The sequence below is a fragment of the Lathamus discolor genome, chromosome Z (genome assembly GCF_037157495.1).
Source record: "Lathamus discolor isolate bLatDis1 chromosome Z, bLatDis1.hap1, whole genome shotgun sequence".
Classification (NCBI taxonomy): Eukaryota; Metazoa; Chordata; class Aves; order Psittaciformes; family Psittacidae; genus Lathamus; species Lathamus discolor.
The window spans coordinates 7,070,228-7,089,464 of NC_088909.1; positions in this window are offsets into that span (position 1 = coordinate 7,070,228).

The window sequence follows — 19,237 nt, forward strand, 5'->3', positions numbered from 1 at the left end:
GTGAAATGAAGAAAATAAATAAAGCAACTGTGTGATAAGCAGGGGAGGGTTTACACACACATAATGCATGTTCTTATGTGTGTGCAGTGAGAGCAAGGTGGGAGAGATTCTTCTTGTTTATGTGAATGTTTTTGCCTGGACCAATACTGAAAACTTGTGCAGTTTTCAAATACAGGTAGAATTACAGATAAGCTATGTGTCAATGTAGAGTTCCTGAATGTAGAGGTTATTGACAAAGAATTCTTATAGAAAGGAGAAGATAAGTCAGCTGATAAATTACAGAGACTTTGGTCAATAATTGTTTCATATGATGCAAATTTTTGAGTGAAATTTTCAGCATACAGCTGCTCCGTACGCAGCCACTTCTTCCTGCTAAAGGAAATAAACACGCAACCGGAGAGTGTAGCAATGAATTACATTCCACCTCAGAAATGCTTTAGCATGTCTTCAGGAGCGGCTGCCTGCTTCAGTGATGGATTATAGCTTAGCATGGGATCCCACAGGCATGGCAAGGTATTTATGTAGTGTTCTGTTTGCTCAGACACTTGGAACAAATGTACAGTCAGTGCTAGCAGAAATCATAGTATCACTATCTCCCACTTTATTTCATTTATTTATATTTAGCAAGTGCTGGAATATTACAAACCACCAAGCACAACTGGAGCTGGAATATAGCTTCCAAAGCTTATTTACAGTAGGTCTTACTAACAATGGTGAAATGGTATATTACTTTTAAAGTAATGCCATTGATTTCAGGGGGTCCATTAGAGGGAGGTTCCATTCCTCATGCAGCTGAGCGTATGTTGATTTGGCCCCATGTCTGAAACATCAAAAGAACTCCTTTACTGCTATGTTCTTAAATGCATGAACAGTTTGAAAAGAGCCCTACCCCTGGCCCTCACCAAGAAGCTAATAATAGTGCAAAATACGCAGGGGGCTGGCAGGGTGCTGGTTTTGCAATATTTCATGGCTTTGCAGGAAACAGCAATACATGCTCCTCAGTTATTTCATAGATGGATGTGCATTCCATGTGCTCTTTTCAGCTCTGTACTTAAACCAATACAAAATTCCAAGGAGAAGAGAAGATTCATTTCAGTAGCAAAGAATGTCAGGTGATGTTGATTTAAAGGAAACATTAATCAATCCAGATTTGCTTGGAACTGGGCCCAGGTTCACTCAACAGGTTGGTGAACCTTAACAAATGTTTCTGTGAATCTGTTGTGTATTTTGACTTTGTAACGTGATCTGAAATCATCTGAGTTTCATGTGGTTTTGTTGCGCGCGTTTTGGAACTCTTGTTGGGTGAATTCTGGGAGACACAGAGATGCTGTAGTTTGCATGATGCAGTAAGGTAAGCAGTATTTCACTCTTAGTGACACTCCCTGAGACCAAACTGAACAATGGTTGATGCTGTCAGCATAGTTTTAAAAGAGATTACCACTGTCTGTCAGTGTTCCTGTGTCTACAGTAGCCTTTATTTCAGAGCCAAGAGACAGTCTTCAAATTGTGTTCTAAATAATGGTATCATTAGATTAGGCTGTTACATTCTTTTTCCCTGTTTCTGGTAAATGTCAGAATTTTTACTGCTTAGGCAGGTACTGAGTATATTAGGTTTCCTGATGTATACTGGCTTTAAGAAGTTATACAGTGCTAGAAAAAAATTGGACTGCATTTTGAGCCTGTGGATGAGCAATTTGTGTTCTAGTTACAGTTTGTATCTGAATTCAGAAATAGGTATACCCATCCTCCATAAATGAACATAAAGAGTTTGAGATTAATCTACTCCGATCAAGTGAAAACCATGACGAAGTGACCCTCTCTATTCATTTTATTTCTAGTCCAAGCCAGAGCCCAATAGAGGTGTGAGACATTCAGCACAAGAAAGAGTCTGATTCCTCAGAGGATGCCAAATTCTGCATTCCACTTCAGAGTGAGCAGCAGAATCATTTTGCTGGAGTTGGGATTTTGGAGAGAAAGGCTGGTGGGAGGAGCTGTTCATTTTCTTTTTACACTGTTTTACTGCCTCATAATTGAGACATATTTGTAGATCATTGTAGATCAGTGTTATGACAAGTAGCTTAGAGAAAAGCAGAAGGACTCGTAGAGAATGGGTCAGTGAGCTTGGCTTGGCATATGTACAAGGTCAGACTAGGTAATTTCACTGTCTCTTCTGGCCTTAAACTGGAGGAATCTCTGAAGAAGGAAAAATCAAAGTCTGCAAAGGTAATAAGTAAGAAAAAAACGTAACAGGCTGGAGTGTCCTTTAATGCTCTCAAGGTTCTGCCCCTCCTAACCCATCAGACTGGCACAGCCATGAACTGAACGGTCCTGTCAGGCCATTCAGAAGTACAGTAGGAAGGAAGAACAGTTTGCCAATAATATTCAAGTTGAAGCTGACATCTTTATTCTCCTTGGGAAGAGTTCTGTTTGCACCTGCTTCTATCATTGCATTTTTCCACTAAGGTTGTCTCACTTATTTAACTTGACACATGGAGCACCCCTCAGAGGTCTTTGAGATTCAAACCAGCATCAGAAGTGACAGCCCAGATAACGTAGGTAATCATATCGGAGCTTGTGGGACTGCACAGACTACTTTTTAATTGAAAATTCCAAGTTTCTATAATGAATTTATTTCTTCATTATATACGCCGTGTCATACATGGTAGCAAATGATTACCAGTAGTTTTAAGTTTGCAGCCTAGAAGATATCCTCTTCCTTACAATGTAATCGTGACTTTCCTTCCAAATTAAGATTTTCTGAGAAAGAAAATAAACAAAACCTGCACATTAAATACAATTCCTTCCGAATAAAGGAAGATAAATTTAAGGTATTAAATTAAGTGATTTTAATTAGCTGATCATTTCAGGAAGATCGTAAAACGTTTAAATAACAACAAAGTTATGTATATTTAAGCAGTTTTATGGAGAATTAAAGTCTTAAATGGTAAAATTAAAATGTAAATACAAAAGTCGATAGAGGAATGTTAATTGCCTTTTCTAAGTTTCTCACATGGCCTGGGTTGTTACGAGAGGTATCAAGAATTACATTCATAGTAATAATGTGCTCAGTCCAAAGCTTATTAAAGTCCTTGGAATTTTTCCCTGGATTTTAGCAGTCATTGTATGAAAACAACAAATGTTTTCAAATGTCTAACGGCCAATACTGTGGAAGTGGAAGTTACTTACATGCCAGAATTATGTATGTGATGTCAGTATTCTAAAATAATTGTAAATTTCCAATTGAAGTTTCCTTTTGGAAGCCAAGAAATTTAAACAAACTGACCTTAAAAACTTACCCAGTTCCTTTTTAAGCAAATAAAATTACATTTGCAGTCTACATACTAGGAGAAGCTGCAATGACTGGGCAACAAAATGTGTCAACAAACTGTATTAGGGTGGTGGTGCACTGGAATGGGTTGCCCAAGGAGGCTGTGAATGCTCCATCCCTGGCAGTGTTCAAGGCCAGGTTGGATAAAGCCCTAGGTGACATGGTTTAGTGTGAGATGTCCCTGCCCATGGCAGGGGGGTTGGAACTAGATGATCTTGAGGTCCTTTTCAGCCCTAACTATTCTATGATTCTATGATTCTATTATCATGAACATGAATTTGCACGTCTGTTCATAGCTCACTAATACACTTACATTATTCTTTATTCAAATAGATTGAATTAAAGCTTAATTTTATAGTTTGATAATGATCAAATGCACAATGTTTGAAACTAATCGAATTAAAATCAGGTGTAGTAAGCTTGTAAATCAGTCATTATGTATACATTTGTCTAAACTCATTGTAAACTACTTGGAAATGAATATCACATTGGAAGGAGAAGCACAGAAAGTGGACATCAGCAGAAGGTTTCCTTAATTCCTTGAAACCATTTGTTGTTCTGGGAGAGCCTGAGACGACCATGGCCACATCTCTTCCAGCATGAGTATCAGGATTTTGATGGAAGTGGTAGCTTTCCATGCAAGCATTTTACTCCATGTAGACATAGGAATCACATTGCAGGGACAACTGTTCCACCAGCAGTGAAAAAGGAGTGGGATTGCCATCATCTGGGTTTCCTTGTGACTACAATGTTGTAACTGTACGAGGAACAAATAATTTAAGGGGCTTGTAGTTCTGACTGCCCAAGGGAAGAATCAAGAAGAAACAGTTTTTTTTTCTCCGCAACAGGTTTACCCCCACCACTGGAATGATTTATTTCAGAATTTAGTAGTAGATTAGAAAGTGCAGCATTTCATAGAACCATAGAACAGTTTGGGTTGGAAGGGACCTTAAAGCTCATCCAGTTCCAACCCCTGCCATTGGCAGGGACACCTTCCACTAGACCAGGTTGATCCAGGCCGTGTCTAGCCTGGCCTTGAACACTGCCAGGGATGGGGCAGCCACAGCTTCTTTGGCAACCTGTGCCAGCGCCTCAGCTCCCTCACAGGGAAGAACTTATTCCTAATGTCTAACCTAAATCTCCTCTCTGCCAGTTTAAAGCCATTTCCCCTTGTCCTTGGTTGTTTTTATTTGGTCAGTAGTGAGATAAGTTCCATTGCTCTTTACAGTAAGAAGGTGTCCTGATGCAGATGAATGTACCCTGGCAGGTAACCTGGGGTGAGGTACTCATGTCTGGTGTCTCAATGGCTGAGGGAGGTGATGCCTGACCTTAAAGGCTGTATAGAGCCACACAAGCATTTCTGGGACAGGGACGTGCATGTATCATAGTTCAGCCTTATGGAGAAGCTGCCCTGCCAGTCTGCGTGAGAGAAAGGATGAAGCCATTGTAAACCTGGTCTTTTCTTCTTCAAAGCATATAACATTACACACAGTCTGAGGCACGCGATCTAGGATGCTGCTATGCCTCTGTTTCTTCAGCTGTTGGATTGGGATATTATTATGCTCTTGTCTCGGATGCTGAGAGGGTTAATTAATTATGCTTATGAAACCCTTTGAGATTCTCAGATGAAAGGTGGCTTTAGAATTGTTAGGTGTTATTATAAGAAAAAAGAATGATTTTATTGCTTCATGTTAATGGTTAACATCTGCACCACAAAACCTGCTTGATCACATAAAGATTCTGCTAAGCATTTAATCCTAATTTGCAGGCTGATGCATATTCATTTTATTTAGAAGATTAATTTAGTCATCAAAGGTTAATCTGCCTCGGGTTTGTAATTAGACAGAGCAGTGACTTGGCGTCTCTGGGCTCACCCTGGTTGCACTGGGTTTATGGGGTGGGCAGGGCTGTAACTGTCACCAGTTTTCACTTCCAGCTACTGCTCGGTGAAGGCTTAGTTTTTGGAGAAGTTAAATGGTGGATGGGGAAAGCATTGGCCAGTTCAGAGATGAAAAACAGCAGGAGATGAACAGGCAGATAAACAACCCCTGCATAGTGAATCTCGGAATGTTGGGGTTTACTCAATGAGATGTCAGGGGACTAAGTGAGGGAAGGGTGTAGTATCTCTGTGTAAAAATGTTTAACAGATTTCACAATACTTTGCTGTGCGAATCCTGCCCCTCACACAAAATTACTGATTAGCAATATGCAGAAAGTGTCTGAAATGGAAAACTGTGAGGCTTTCTGCTGAACATGTCAGATTTTAACCTTTAGCTGATGTTAGGAGACACTGTTAGAAGGCTAACGTGACGTGTGACAATGTGACCTGTAGCTGCATGTCCCCCTGAAAGTTAAGCCTTTTGTGCTCAAAGTTGGCTCCTTTAATCAAAAGACACTAAAGAAAATGTGGTCTTTGTGGAGAATGAAAATGATGCTTCCTTCTCAGGTACACCAGAAGGCATCTTTAATTACTGTTTATAAAGCTGGCTGTTGCTTAAGTGTGAAGGATTATTAGCGGCATGGAGTTGTCTTTTGAAGTAAGGAAGAACAGTTGCTGCTGCTTTGTCATGCCCTTACCTTTCCCCTGTTGCAAAGCAGAGGAGGGTGATCCAAGAGGGTGTGTGCTGCATGCTGCTGTGCTTCAGCAACGTTGTTAGACAGCAAGGCAGCCTCCAGCTGCAGAAACATCGGGTGATGGAAGGCCAGCACAACACGGAACGTGCTTACCCTCACTGTACTAGTGTGTCTATAAAGATGCGATCAGTGGAGATAGGGTTGTCAAAGGGCAGCTGTGTGACCTGGGGATCCAGCTCAGGCTGGGTCACTGGGTGGGAAGTTCAGTGTGCTGGACAGTAATGGGAAGGTGTAGGTGACAACCTTGCGAACTGAAAATTTGTCTTAAGAATAGTGCTTTACTCAAAGTGAAATCAATATGTGCTGCAAAATAAGTACTGCAAATGAAAATCGTGATACTAGAATTTAGGAAGCTGGCCAAACTTTTACATTTCAGTGCAGCTTGGCTTTGGTTGAGTTCCGAATCCAGATTCCAGGAGGTTTTTGCTTCCCCCCCCCCCCCCCCCCCCCAGCACAGTTCTCACATCTCAATTATTATTTGCCAGTTTCCCCCTCCTCTTTCTGATGCAGAACCCGAGAAGCATCCAAGAAGGGATTTTGGAGACCATAAACAGATTTTAATTGAGAACAGCCGTAAGTCAAGTTACATGCCAGCCTGACTATCAGAATATAAATGAAACCCTCATTGTGTTGTATTTTAATTACTATGAAGAACAAGTGGCCTAACATGACAAAGCTTTTAACTTAGCAGTTACTTGATAGCTGGTAAGGTAATTTTGGATGGATGATTACAGCTGTGGCTTCTTGTCTTCTTTGCTTTCATTTTTACTTACCTAATGACTGTTCACTGATTTTTCATTGGGACTTGAGGTGGACTTCTAATTCAGTTGCTTATAAACTGAGAGGCCTGTTATTGAAATCAGACTTGCTATTTCCAGTTTAAAGGGCAGAGAAGTTTCTGGTGTTTTGAAGGAAGTTAAGAGTGTTTTGGATGATTTGCAAGCTGTTTGCAGGGTGACCCACTACTGGTCAACTGTAAGCACTTGTCACTTTGTTCTTTACGATGAAGATAACCAGCCATGCTATGAGAGTGCTTGGTGGCAATTCACTGCAACTGGGGGAAAAATTAAAACCCGGACAGCAAGAGTACTTGTCACTCTAAGCAAATACTGGAAAACAGTGTTAGTTACTGTTAAATCATTCAGGGCCTTCTGTTCTATGCAAGAGACTGAGAGAGAAATTAAACACATTTGCCACAGTTTTTAGACTGTTTCTGCTTAGTTGTCTCCTCAGCCTGAACATTTAACAGCTTCACTTGCATCTTAATCTTGAGCTGATTTGTATGAATGGTAGATAGGTACTACTAAAATGTGGCTCGTGAGCTTCATCTGTCATCCTAGCTGCTGTATCACTGACTTCAGTGAGCTTCCAGAGGAATGAGTCTGGCCCACAAGACAATGTGAACTGTCAAGAAGACAAACCTCTTTCTCATCCATTTGAAATGTTTGTGGGAAAGAATGCCCTAAATATTTAGCAGGTTGTGTAATTTGAGAGGCAGTGCAGGCTTTTTTTTTTTTTTAATTTTATTTTCCCCCCTACCTTTCCATTTTCTTTATTAAATAGAGGAAAATCTTGCCTTAGGCCCAGTGTGCTTATGACAGGGAAAAAAAATACCTGCCAGAATCTCCATTATTGCTCAGGCCTGTATATAGTGTTATTGCTCTTGTATTTGTAATAGCAAAAGGTGACTATGCCTTTTATGAAAAATTCTCTTTGCAGAAAAATAGCCTCTTCCCTGCACCTTTTCCAAACCCAGCACAGTGCATAAACAATCCAGGAGGGTTTCTGTTTGCTCAGTTAATGCAGCAGGGCTCATAGAAGCATGTATGTAAGGACTGGACTCGTGTGCAATAGCTGGCCATTGGAGTGATGTGCCTGAGTGATGCAGATCTTGGAATCAGGAGGAAGCAGAGATGTTTTAAGCCAGTTTGGCTTCCCTTCACTTGACTCCTTTGGGAGTCAGTGCAGCTGCAAAGACAGCATCAGTTAAATCTCCTGGAGATCACCCTGTTTTCTGGTGATCAGGAGACCTAATGTGGAACTTGAGTGCTTCAAGCTTCAGATGTCCCTGCTAAGGTCCCCTATTTCAGCACTCCTGAAAAGCAGCCAAATTGATTGCTTGCAACAACCACCAACAAAGATCTTGTCCTTTCATATTTAGACTGCAGGGAGCTGCAATGAGTCAGCCTTGGGTGGAGAGGGAAGATCCTCCACCCAGATTGCCAGCTCAAGCTTGCCACTGGTTTATCTTGTGGTCTTAGGCAATGTGTTAAGTTCTGCTTCTGGAAGACCTCAGGGTTAAACTCTTAAATCAAAAGCATTGCCCATCACCACTATATATTCATGTCTGACTGCTACCCATTGAAGTCATATATGTGCTAGGACCCTGAGAGACACCCGTGTCTGTACATTAGCTGAGTTTTTTTATGTTTGACACATAGAAAGGCATAGCCCAATGCTCATGAATAATGCTGAGTATGGGAAGAATCTCGCTGCACTCAGCGGGGCCATTCATATGTGTGCATAATGGAAGGTCCCAGTCCGTCTATGCAAAAGTTCACATTTATACACCATTGAAGCTGCATAGCACTGCCCACAAAAGTCAACATTTTTTAAGGCTTTTAGAGCATTCTTACCATTCCTCCCTAGTGCAGGATGATTCTGAAGCAGGTTTTTTTTTTACTAGGATAGTTTAGGCTGTAGGTCCCTGACAGTGGTATCTTACAACTAAGTATGCCAACCCCAAGACTGCTTGCTGGTACCTTCACAGGACAAGAAGCCAGCACCTCTGTTGGCTGGCAAGCCTTCTGTGCTACTGAGTGCTTCTCTTTCCCAGCAGAAAGAACTGTGCTTTCAGTCTTTGCCCTTGCCTAAGGGGGAGCTGTCTTTATTAGTTACCCTATGGGCACAGGAAGTGATATTATATAAGAAATCATTTTGCAAGTCTATTTCTACTAATCACTGCCACTCCTACCATAATAACAGACAGATTCAATATACACGATTCATGTTTCTGTTATTTTTCTGTTACAGTTTGCATGTGTTTTCCATTTAATTACAGTATATGAATTTTGTGTATCTCAATTTTTCCCTTCTTGCATTCAAAGTTGAATTCGATATCTGTGATATATAGATAAGCCTGTGGTAAATTGTTTGATGCACTTTACAGTCTTAGGTCTGAGTCTCTGCAAATCTCTCAAGTGTTCTGAATATTTTCCAGCTTTGCTGGTGATGCAACAGTATCTGGGATACTACTGTAGTAGTTTCATTACAGGGAAGAGTGTCTCGAGCATTTAAAGAAACTTTGCTTAACAACAGTAAAGACACCAAAACCTGTCATAACCATTTAGTTATCAGAGAACTCTACATCATTGTCTCTCAAAGCAAATTGCAAAGGACTGTGGAGAGGGTGAAAACTAGGTGCTATGTTAAGAGATGACCAGGATGCTACCAACAAAGTAGTTACAGCACTGAAATAGAACCAGACTTTTGTGACTGAAACACTCAATGGGAAGCACGTCTCAAGATAATTTTTGCTTGGTGAACTTGTGGTGTGCTACTCATTGGATTCTTTCTTTACCAACATAGAATCATAGAATAGTTAGGGTTGGAAAGGACCTCAAGATCATCTAGTTCCAACCCCCCTGCTATGGGCAGGGACACCTCACACTAAACCATCCCACCCAAGGCTTCGTCCAACCTGGCCATGTTTGAATTGAGCTTGTAAAACTTTAAAAAGGAGATTTCAGTTCAGGTTTTGCGTGAAAGAGGCCAGCTAAAATAGAGAGAAATAGGATTTTCTGAGAGCATTCACTCAATGTTTGTTCACATTGTATTTTAAACTGAATTACTGGAAATCTTACCAACAGTGAGCTCTGCCTTCTCTGTAACTTTCCATGTGTTTCAGAAAGAGATGAATTATGCTGCCACTTACCAAGAATCAAAAAACAGTATAAGAGCATTGCCTTAATGTATGTGTTCGGATTTACATCGCGATCCTGAAAGCACAATTGTCCCATGTGGATGTAGAAGTATCATGGTGACTCTCCCCAGCTAATATTCAAGTCTTACTTTTTCTGAGCACATTGTCTGGGGGTAATCTACAAATCGATCAGTTGCACAAATGACACATATTAAAAAAATGGGTACATGCCTACTTAGTTAACACTTAGCCCACGAAGGTTTTGAAGGCTTTATGTACTCTATTGAGTAAATAACTATAAATAAAACAGACTATTAAGAAATCTTTAAATGTGCATTATGCCATCAAACTATGCTATTTGGAAAGAGCTGTGGTGTTTGAGAAAAATTATACATGTTTTTAACAGCTGTCCAAATGCATATTTACACATACTTTAAGATGTACATAAAGCTATTCCCATGGCAATTCCTGGGCCCCCAACAAGCTTTATTAATCATTCTTTGAGTGTAGTATTTTTAGTAGCCTAAACAGTACGAGTAGACAGGAGGCAGCTAATCATAGGGAGAAATGCTGATTCCAAGGGAGCAACAATACGATGTCTTTGAACTTAAAGGTCAGGATGTGTAAAGTCACTTTCAACTTACTTCTCACACAACCATCAGTAGTGAATGGCAAAATACTGATATGGGATGTATGAAATATCCCTGTATGGTGAGTGGACCAGAATTTGTAGAACATGCAGGCTTTTAGTATTGGTTATTCATCCAGGTGACTAAAGAGATACTTCTCTTGCTGAGAACTCTCCTAGGCCAGTTCCAGCTGGAATTTGCACTAAGGCTATTATCTCTGAAGGGTTTTTTTCATTACTTGATGTCATCTATTACCTGCAGATAAGTTTTGGATTTTGGACTCCCTAGACTCAGAAGCATCTAGTGTCCTAATTCCTGTTCAGTCCATAAGGACCAAAATCTGCATGCTTCTTCTGGCTTCGTTGTTTAACATGGGTATAGTACGATACTTGAAAGGCAGAATTTCTTTAGATAAGAAGCTTCAGAGTAGGGACCTTACTTTCCTGCTTGCCTCTGATGTTATCAAGCATTAATCCTAGTTAAGTAAGGATTAATGTTCAAACATGAGCGGGCTAGTGAAGTATCTTTTTTGGCTGCAGAGGAGACCTGGCAGTCTCCCTCTGCCTGCCTTTGGATCATTTTATAGACCTCATTTACATAAGCCACTTTACCTGTGAGTGGGGTGGAGGTTTCTGTATGGGATTATTAGCTTCTCCCACTGTCACTGAGGAACAGGACTGGGATCTCACCTGCATCCAAGAATAATGCCCTACAAAAGCATTTTTTTTAGTTGCAAAGCTATAGAATCAAGTTCTCTGACTCTGTATCAGCTGGAAAGTTGTTCTGGATTTCACCAGCTTGTTTTATTACATGTTAGAGAGCTCCTGTGTTAAGAAGACTTAGCTTAAGCAATCCTCTTAGTGTTCCTGTGAGAGGTGGTTATATTTTAAATACAGTAAGTCAATCTGTTGTCCATCTCTCATGGGCAGCTTCATCAGGCCCCGTGGGGCAAAGTCAGTAGAATCTTGTAATATCTAAAAGCCCCTTTACAAGCAACACCACTCACTTTTCAGCTGTGCTGCTTATTTGCTAATTCCCATCTTGCAAAACTTTCTAGGTACTCCTCTGGCACTCTGATTTCTTTATCTGATTTTCTGGGAGTGAACATGGCCTGTAAGGACTCTTTTCTTTTTGGACATTTGTCAATTTTACCAATGAAAAGAATGTCTTTGGATAGTTATCAGAAGCTGGAGCTGAAAACATGTTTGCAATTACTGATGACATAGCTGTTTCTATTTGCTGCTCTCTCTTTTAATTCCAAAAAGTGATATTTTATTTGGCAGTAGATATAAGAAAATATGTCACTGTGTATAATTACAAAATGCTGTTCATTTCTGTCTTGCAACTGTGGGGGGTTAGTTGGTACAATACATTTGGTTCATTCTTGGCTCGCTCAACTGCATGACACACATTTAAGTGTATTATTAATTATCATGTTAATATTCATCACCATGTTAATTGCCATGGGATCATATAATTCTACATGCCTCCAAATTGATGTTCAAGTGTATATGCAAGCATGAAAAAAACCCACTGAATGATTTCTTAGGACTTTTCACTAAGCCTGACATAATATCACGTTGAATTCATTTTCTTCCAGGAGACTTGTTTTTTTTCAACAGACTTTAACCCCACCATGATATTTGCTACAAAACAAGATTCATCCCTGTGAATGGGCTTTGCAAAAGCTGCTTCAAACGTTCCTTGTGCTTTCAACCAGATTCTAAATACAAATCCTCAGCACTAGCTTTACTTTAATTTCCTAGGTTGCATCTGCCATCTCATCAGAGCAATCTGACTATACACTGCACTGAAGAAACTGCATAATATGTCTAGTGGCTTGGATTTTTCACTCGATATATAACAAATACATGAATAGTGGCTCTATAAGTATCTGTAATTTTTTCAGTAGATGTCAGATTGTTTTGTAAGAGAAAATTCTACTAGAAACAGCACTTGGAAACAGCAAATTTGTGGGTTAAAAGATGAACCTCAATTTAAATGCGCATTGCCCAAGGATTTAAAAGAAAAGGCTTGTTACAAATATTTTGGGCTCAAACTCCTGTAAGCACAGACCATCCTTACCCGAAGCCTAGTGAAATCAGTGGGAATTTTTCACTGTCTGCGAGTGCATATCAGGTTTCTAATGCATGTGTCTGTATGAAAGAGAGAAGGCATACAGCAGCTGAAACAATACTCTATTTTTTCCATAAAACAGGCTCATCCAAGGCAGACTTGTCCATTTCTGAAAACACCTTTGGTTCTGAGGGACTGCATCTGCTGCAGTTTGCAGATGATTATTTTCTTTAATCCTGGTGAAGTTTTCAAAGGTTTTGGATATTCATTATCCACTTATCTTAGAGAACACACAGCATTCAGGGAAGAGAGGGTGGCTTTAGCTTCTTGCCTCAGAGCAGGTGTAAAGGCAATGTCATGAAACCAGTGTGGAGCCACAGCACTGAAAATGTTATTGTAGTGCAAGAACAGCTCCCTGTAGAGCAGTATATCTTGAGGTCAGGTATGTTCTGCAATCATCACAAAACAGGCATGTAAATAAATTGTATGGGCTTAGCTCTGCTGTCATTGACATTTTTCCCCAAGCAAATACCAAGACTATTTGGAGAAAAGTCCACTAAGAATTTGGTGGATAAAGAACTGGCTGGCTGGCTGCACGCAAAGAGTTGTGGTCAATAGCTCAGTGTCCGGCTGGAGACGAGTAACGAGTGGTGTCCCTCAGGGATCGGTGTTGGGACCGGTCTTGTTCAACATCTTTGTCCCTTGCATAGATGGTGGGATTGAGTGCGCCCTCAGCAAGTTTGCCGATGACACCAAGCTGTGTGGTCCGGTTAATGCGCTGGAGGGAAGGGATGCCATCCAGAGGGACCTGGACATGCTTGTGAGGTGGGCTGATGCCAACCTTATGAAGTTCAACCATGCCAAGTGCAAGGTCCTACACCTGGGTCGGAGCAATCCCAGGCACAGCTACAGGTTGGGCAGAGAAGAGATTCAGAGCAGCCCTGCAGAGAAGGACTTGGGGGTGCTGGTCGATGAGAAAATGAACGTGAGCCGGCTGCACTGTGCACTCGCAGCCCAGAAAGCCAACCGTATCCTGGGCTGCATCAAAAGGAGCGTGACCAGCAGGTCCAAGGAGGTGATCCTGCCCCTCTACTCTGCTCTTGTGAGACCTCACTTGGAGCATTGTGTGCAGTTCTGGTGTCCTCAACATAAAAAGGACATGGAACTGCTGGAACAAGTCCAGAGGAGGCCACGAGGATGATCAGGGGACTGGAGCACCTCCCGTATGAAGACAGGCTGAGGAAGTTGGGGCTGTTCAGCCTGGAGAAGAGAAGGCTGCGTGGAGACCTCAGAGCAGCCTTCCAGTACCTGAAGGGGGCCTATGGGGATGCTGGGGAGGGACTCTTCCTCAGGGACTGTAGTGACAGGACAAGGGGTAATGGGTTAAAACTTAAACAGGGGAAGTTTAGATTGGATATAAGGAGGAAATTCTTTCCTGTTAGGGTGGTGAGGCACTGGAATGGGCTGCCCATGGAGGTTGTGAGTGCTCCATCCCTGGCAGTGTTCAAGGCCAGGTTGCATGAAGCCTTGGGTGGGAGGGTTTAGTGTGAGGTGTCCTTGCCCATGGCAGGGGTGTTGGAACTAGATGATCTTGAGGTCCTTTCCAACCCTAACTATTCCAAGATTCTCTGACTATTCTATAAGAATCCCCACACCTAAACAGACTTAGAGCTACTCTTAGCTAGGATTTACTAGTCTTGGTTCTAGATGGCAGCATAGCCCTTCTCAAACCATCTGAGTTACGTGGGGTACATCTACCCTCTGTAATTAAGTGCAGAGCTACCTGAGTTACTTCCAGATAGGCTAGCCCTGGAAACAGTGCACTTGCATCAGCTTGTTCAGAAAGCAGAGCTGGTAAAACAGGGCCACTACTGCTGCTGGGGTGTGAGCTGGTGTCCCTGCAAGGCTGTGGAGACAGGTCCACTTGTTCAGACATTGCTTGTTCATTTGTGCAGTTGTGTGTTTTTGTGTGCTTCAGCTTCACTTACTAGGATAGGACTCTTTTGCACTGGGTCTTTCTCTTTGGGCATAGTGTAAGCACTTTTAAGGCATAGATGAACATCTACCAATTTGTGTATTGCCTGTGATGAGCTCTGCTGGTGAAAGACACCAACATTATTGCTGCTACATTATTATTATTATTATTACTACTACTGTTATTATCATCTTCATCATCATCAGCGTATTCAAAAGTCATAAGGCTAATCTTAGGATATTAGAGATATTTGAACACAACCATTTAGAAGTGTGAGGTCTAAATTAACATATTGGTATAATCTTAGGAAGGATATTTTGAACTTCTTTTTATGCAGAAATTAACATTTTATCTGAAAATAGTAGTGGAAAGAAAATTGTGTGGTCTGCCAAGGTTTAGCATTTAGACCTGATGATAGAATAATTGTTTTCCATCAAGCAAACCAAAGAAGAATCCATAATAAAATTTTACAAGTTAGCTGCCACCAAGAATAAACTGAAGAGCACTATATGAAATGAATTGGGTGTTTTAACTGAATCTTCTCTCAGGACAATAACTCTAATGTAGAGCCAGGGTCTGAGGAGGTCACCTGCAGAAAACCCTCCTGGGGCATTTCTGAGGAGAAAGGAAATATTCTTCTCCCTGTCAGGTTCACTTTGTGTCCTAATATGTCTGAGGATGTGCACTGAAAACGTAATACACAGCCACCATTCTGAAGAGGGGTTTAGATAACAGGGGTCATTAAGAAATCTCTGAAGATGATGAACTTAACCCTGTATGAACTTCAGGATCATATCCTGCTACTAATGTAACGAGTGAGTCTGGTTGATTGTAATTGTGACTGAACTAAAATGTCACTTACCATTAGAATCAATTTATTTATTTTCTCTTTAATTACATCATTTCTCTAAAGATGTATGTGGAAGATTGTAACTGGCATCTACTGGACATAGCCTATAGTGATCTTTTCTAATACTCAAGGAGAGAACATCTCCAAGTATTTGCCATAGCTCAGATTGCATTTGCAGGACTGGGGTGTGGTAATTTCAGTGTAGGATCTCAAATTAAAATACCTATTGAGAAATCTCTCCATTTGTCATCACAGGTATGTTTCTAACTCCACAGCTTCTGCTAAGGCCCTTCGGGTAAACCAGGGTGTATCACAGCTCTTCCTGAGTACAAATGATGAGCTGTGCCTTCTGAAGAATGTGCAATACTCCTGGTTATGAATAATCATGGATCTTGCTTTGTTTTCAGCACTTAGCATTACAGCTGGATGCACTGGGGCAAGGTGCTCCAAACATGTTTTTAGGGATTCCCATGTTAGCTGTGCACATTATACAGTGGGGAAGTTTTGAAGGTGCCCTGTCAGTGCCAGTGTGGAAGATTCCTGATTGCTGGTGCTATAAAAATCATTCCCTGGTTATAATCAGGCATTTTGGACACAAGACAAAAATTTCTCACAATCAGAATAATCTCCCTGAGGAAGTGGTGGGTTCCCCAGTGTTGGACACTTTAAAGATTCAGCTGGGTAGGGTGCTGGGACATGTTGTCTAAACGAAGCTTTTGCCAGGAAAGATTGATGACCAGGTGATCCTTGAGATCCCTTCCAGCCTGGTATTCTATGATTCTGTGATTCTATGATTTATCAAAATGTCCCAATTTAAGTTTGCCTGTATCAAGTTTGGAGGCCTCTTTAAGTCCCCTCGCCCAGATCCCCATGCTCCATGCTACAGGCATGCCTTTGAGCCTTGAGCCTCAGCTCATGTACATTTTTATAGCTCCATTAACTGGGATGTCATCAATTTGGACAATTAAAAATTACAATGATATTAAAGTATCCAAGCAGCACTTGCCAGAAGCCAGCAAGGACAGGAATTATCACATTCTTTGCTCTCCAGTCATGCTGGGCCTCTTCACTCGGTTCCTGTGCCCCATTGTCTTGCATCAGGGAACTGTGCTGTCAAAGATCTGATTTGCATCTTTGCTTCCTTGAACTCCTAAAAGTTGCTCATATCAGTGAAGAAGCTTGGCAAAGTATAAAGTTTCCACTATGTTGTGTTTACTTAAGGGGATTTAGGTACTTACGGAAAACACTGTGTAGATAGAGACTAACTACAGGGATTACGGGTGAATTTTTTTTAGCTCTACTTCTAACTCAGTTCAACTCAGTGAGGATTTTTGGCTTGATAAGCTGTGGAGGTCTTTTGTTCATACTGAAAAAAAAAAAGATAGATCCCTTGGGTATCTTTCATGGACAAGAATGATAGAAGGAGCCTTCTTTTCTTTACAGCAGACTCAATTCTTTGTGCCCATTTGTCGGTAGTGTCCATCTCCATGTGTCTGAGCTACTGTCAGGGTGCTGCATACAACGAAGACATCTCCTTTCTCCTGGGATTAGGCAGAATATTTGTGTCATTGGATTTTTTTCCTGAGAAGCCTTTTTTTGATTCCTGATGATTGGATGAGCAGGTTTTATAGTTCCCCTTCCCCCCCCCCCCCCCCCCCCCTTCTTCTTTTTCTCTTGGTTTGGTCATGGGAAACAATTATATTAATTTTTCGTGTAGTCCAAACTGTAGCAGCTAACTGAAGGAGCTATGCAGCAGAATGTCTTTGGGATGTTAATAGACACATAATCACCAGGGAAGGACAAAGTTGAGTCCCTGGGAGACAGGAAGCCCTGCTTCTTGGAGGACCTGTGGTCTTGTGATGAAATAGACTCAGATTAATTCTCCTCTTAGTACAATAAATCAGAGTTGATTTCCTTAAATTAAAAAGAGGTCATGAAGAGATGAAAATAGTGACAAGAGAATCATTGCCCTTCTTTCTTAAGAGCAGTCAGTTGGTTAAATTCCTTTGCTCCTCAGGTAGTGTTGAATGCTATGCAAGTGATCATTCAGTCTGTGGGGAGTGGGATACAATCAGGATGCTAATGTGCTGTGAGTGCAGCTGCTTCTTCCCCAGTGTCACGGTGCTTTGGCTCACCTTTGCTGCCAGAGTATTTGTTCACCACACTTCATTTGTAACTCAGATCTATACCTACACAGATTTGCAACTGAGATTTGTAAGAGACAATTTTATGCTTGAAAAGGGAGAATTACTTTACAACTATACCTGTTGTCTGTGCAAACGCTTGACAACCTCACAAGAGCTCCTTTCACTCTGTGCCTCCAATTTTCTTTGTCAGTAAGAAACAGAGCATGTATAGTTCTAAGTGTTGAAAATCAAATACTGATGTGATATATTGGTTTCTTCTCCCCCCTCCCCCCAGTGTTCTAAATATGGCTCTACTTTGAAATTAAGTGCACTACAGAATATTCGGTTGCAGCACATTGCTGGCATACAGTTTATAAATTGTTAGTGTTTGGCAGCCCTTGGTTTTTAAATTCCTACTGATCACAAGTAGTTGGCACTAATCAGCTGCAATAGAGTTATGGTACTGTGTACCTTCTTAAATGGCTGGAGTGGAGATATACATCTAAAAACCCTATATATAATAGCCACATGCCAGAAACACTTTACTCTGAGAAGGGTTTTTATTTTACTTTTTACATCTCTTACATTTTACATCTGGTTCAACAGTTCTGAAGGAAACTACATCTGATGTGATAGCACAAGATCTATATCACACATCTCAAAACCTGCCAGAAATGCAATTTAAATATAGTTTTGGACAGAGTAAAAAAAGTATTATTGGTATCAGATGTCTGGGCAGTGAGAAGTTGAGCTCCGTCTCTGCTTGATTTTTTTTCGTACAGAAGGAAATCATAAGGTGAAATCCTAGTTCTGCTAAAACCAGGGAGAGCTTTGCCGCTGGTTTCAGGCATCAGTTTCACCTTGCAGCTGTAAAATAACTGCCAAGTTCAAGCAGAACTTTACAGCCTGAGCAGCAAAGGCAGACTTCAATGTGCCCTTTGACAGAGATGAGCGGGGTTTGGACTGGGTTATTTTTGGTGTGGGCAACTATTCACAGACTTCAGAGGGTTCTCCTCCAGTATTTGGATTTACCAAAAGTTTGGGCAGGGAAGGCTGCTTCTGGTGTGTGTCACTTTATTCCTGTTTATTTTCACAGTATGACTGTAGAAATGTCTGAAGTTTCAGACAATCTAGTTCAAAGCAGTAGAAGTTTTATGCCTAGGTCATCTGAGAGAGCATATACCACCTGAACTGAGCTTCTGTCACTCATCAGTAATGGATGGCGCATGCAATCTGCTAGCTGCGTCTGTCGCAAATTAGCACCTCCTATGGCTCGAGTCTGAGGGGGCTGCCTGCTCCTTGTCTGCACATGGCAGTGAGGTTAGATGCTTGGAAATAAGATAGCCTATGCATTCAAGAGGTATAATTTTAAGACTGTTGGTACTTAGGGTTTGCTGAAAACCAGACCTTGCTGATCCAGGACACTGAAACCTGCCAGTAACTGCTGTCAGTCAAAGGCTTGGGAAAGCATTCAGCACTTCTGTGTCAGTGATGTGCTGAAGCACCTATGCTAGTAGCCCAAATGCATTTTGTTCTTGCGCTGGGTATGGAAGATATGTCATCGTGTGGAGTCTGGCAACGTTTGAGCAGACAAACCAAGATTTGCTTTGTTATTAGGATCACAATTGTTATTATTTTATCCTTTGGGAGCCCTAACGAAGAGTGGGGGACCCAGCGTGATAGGCTCTGTGAGATGA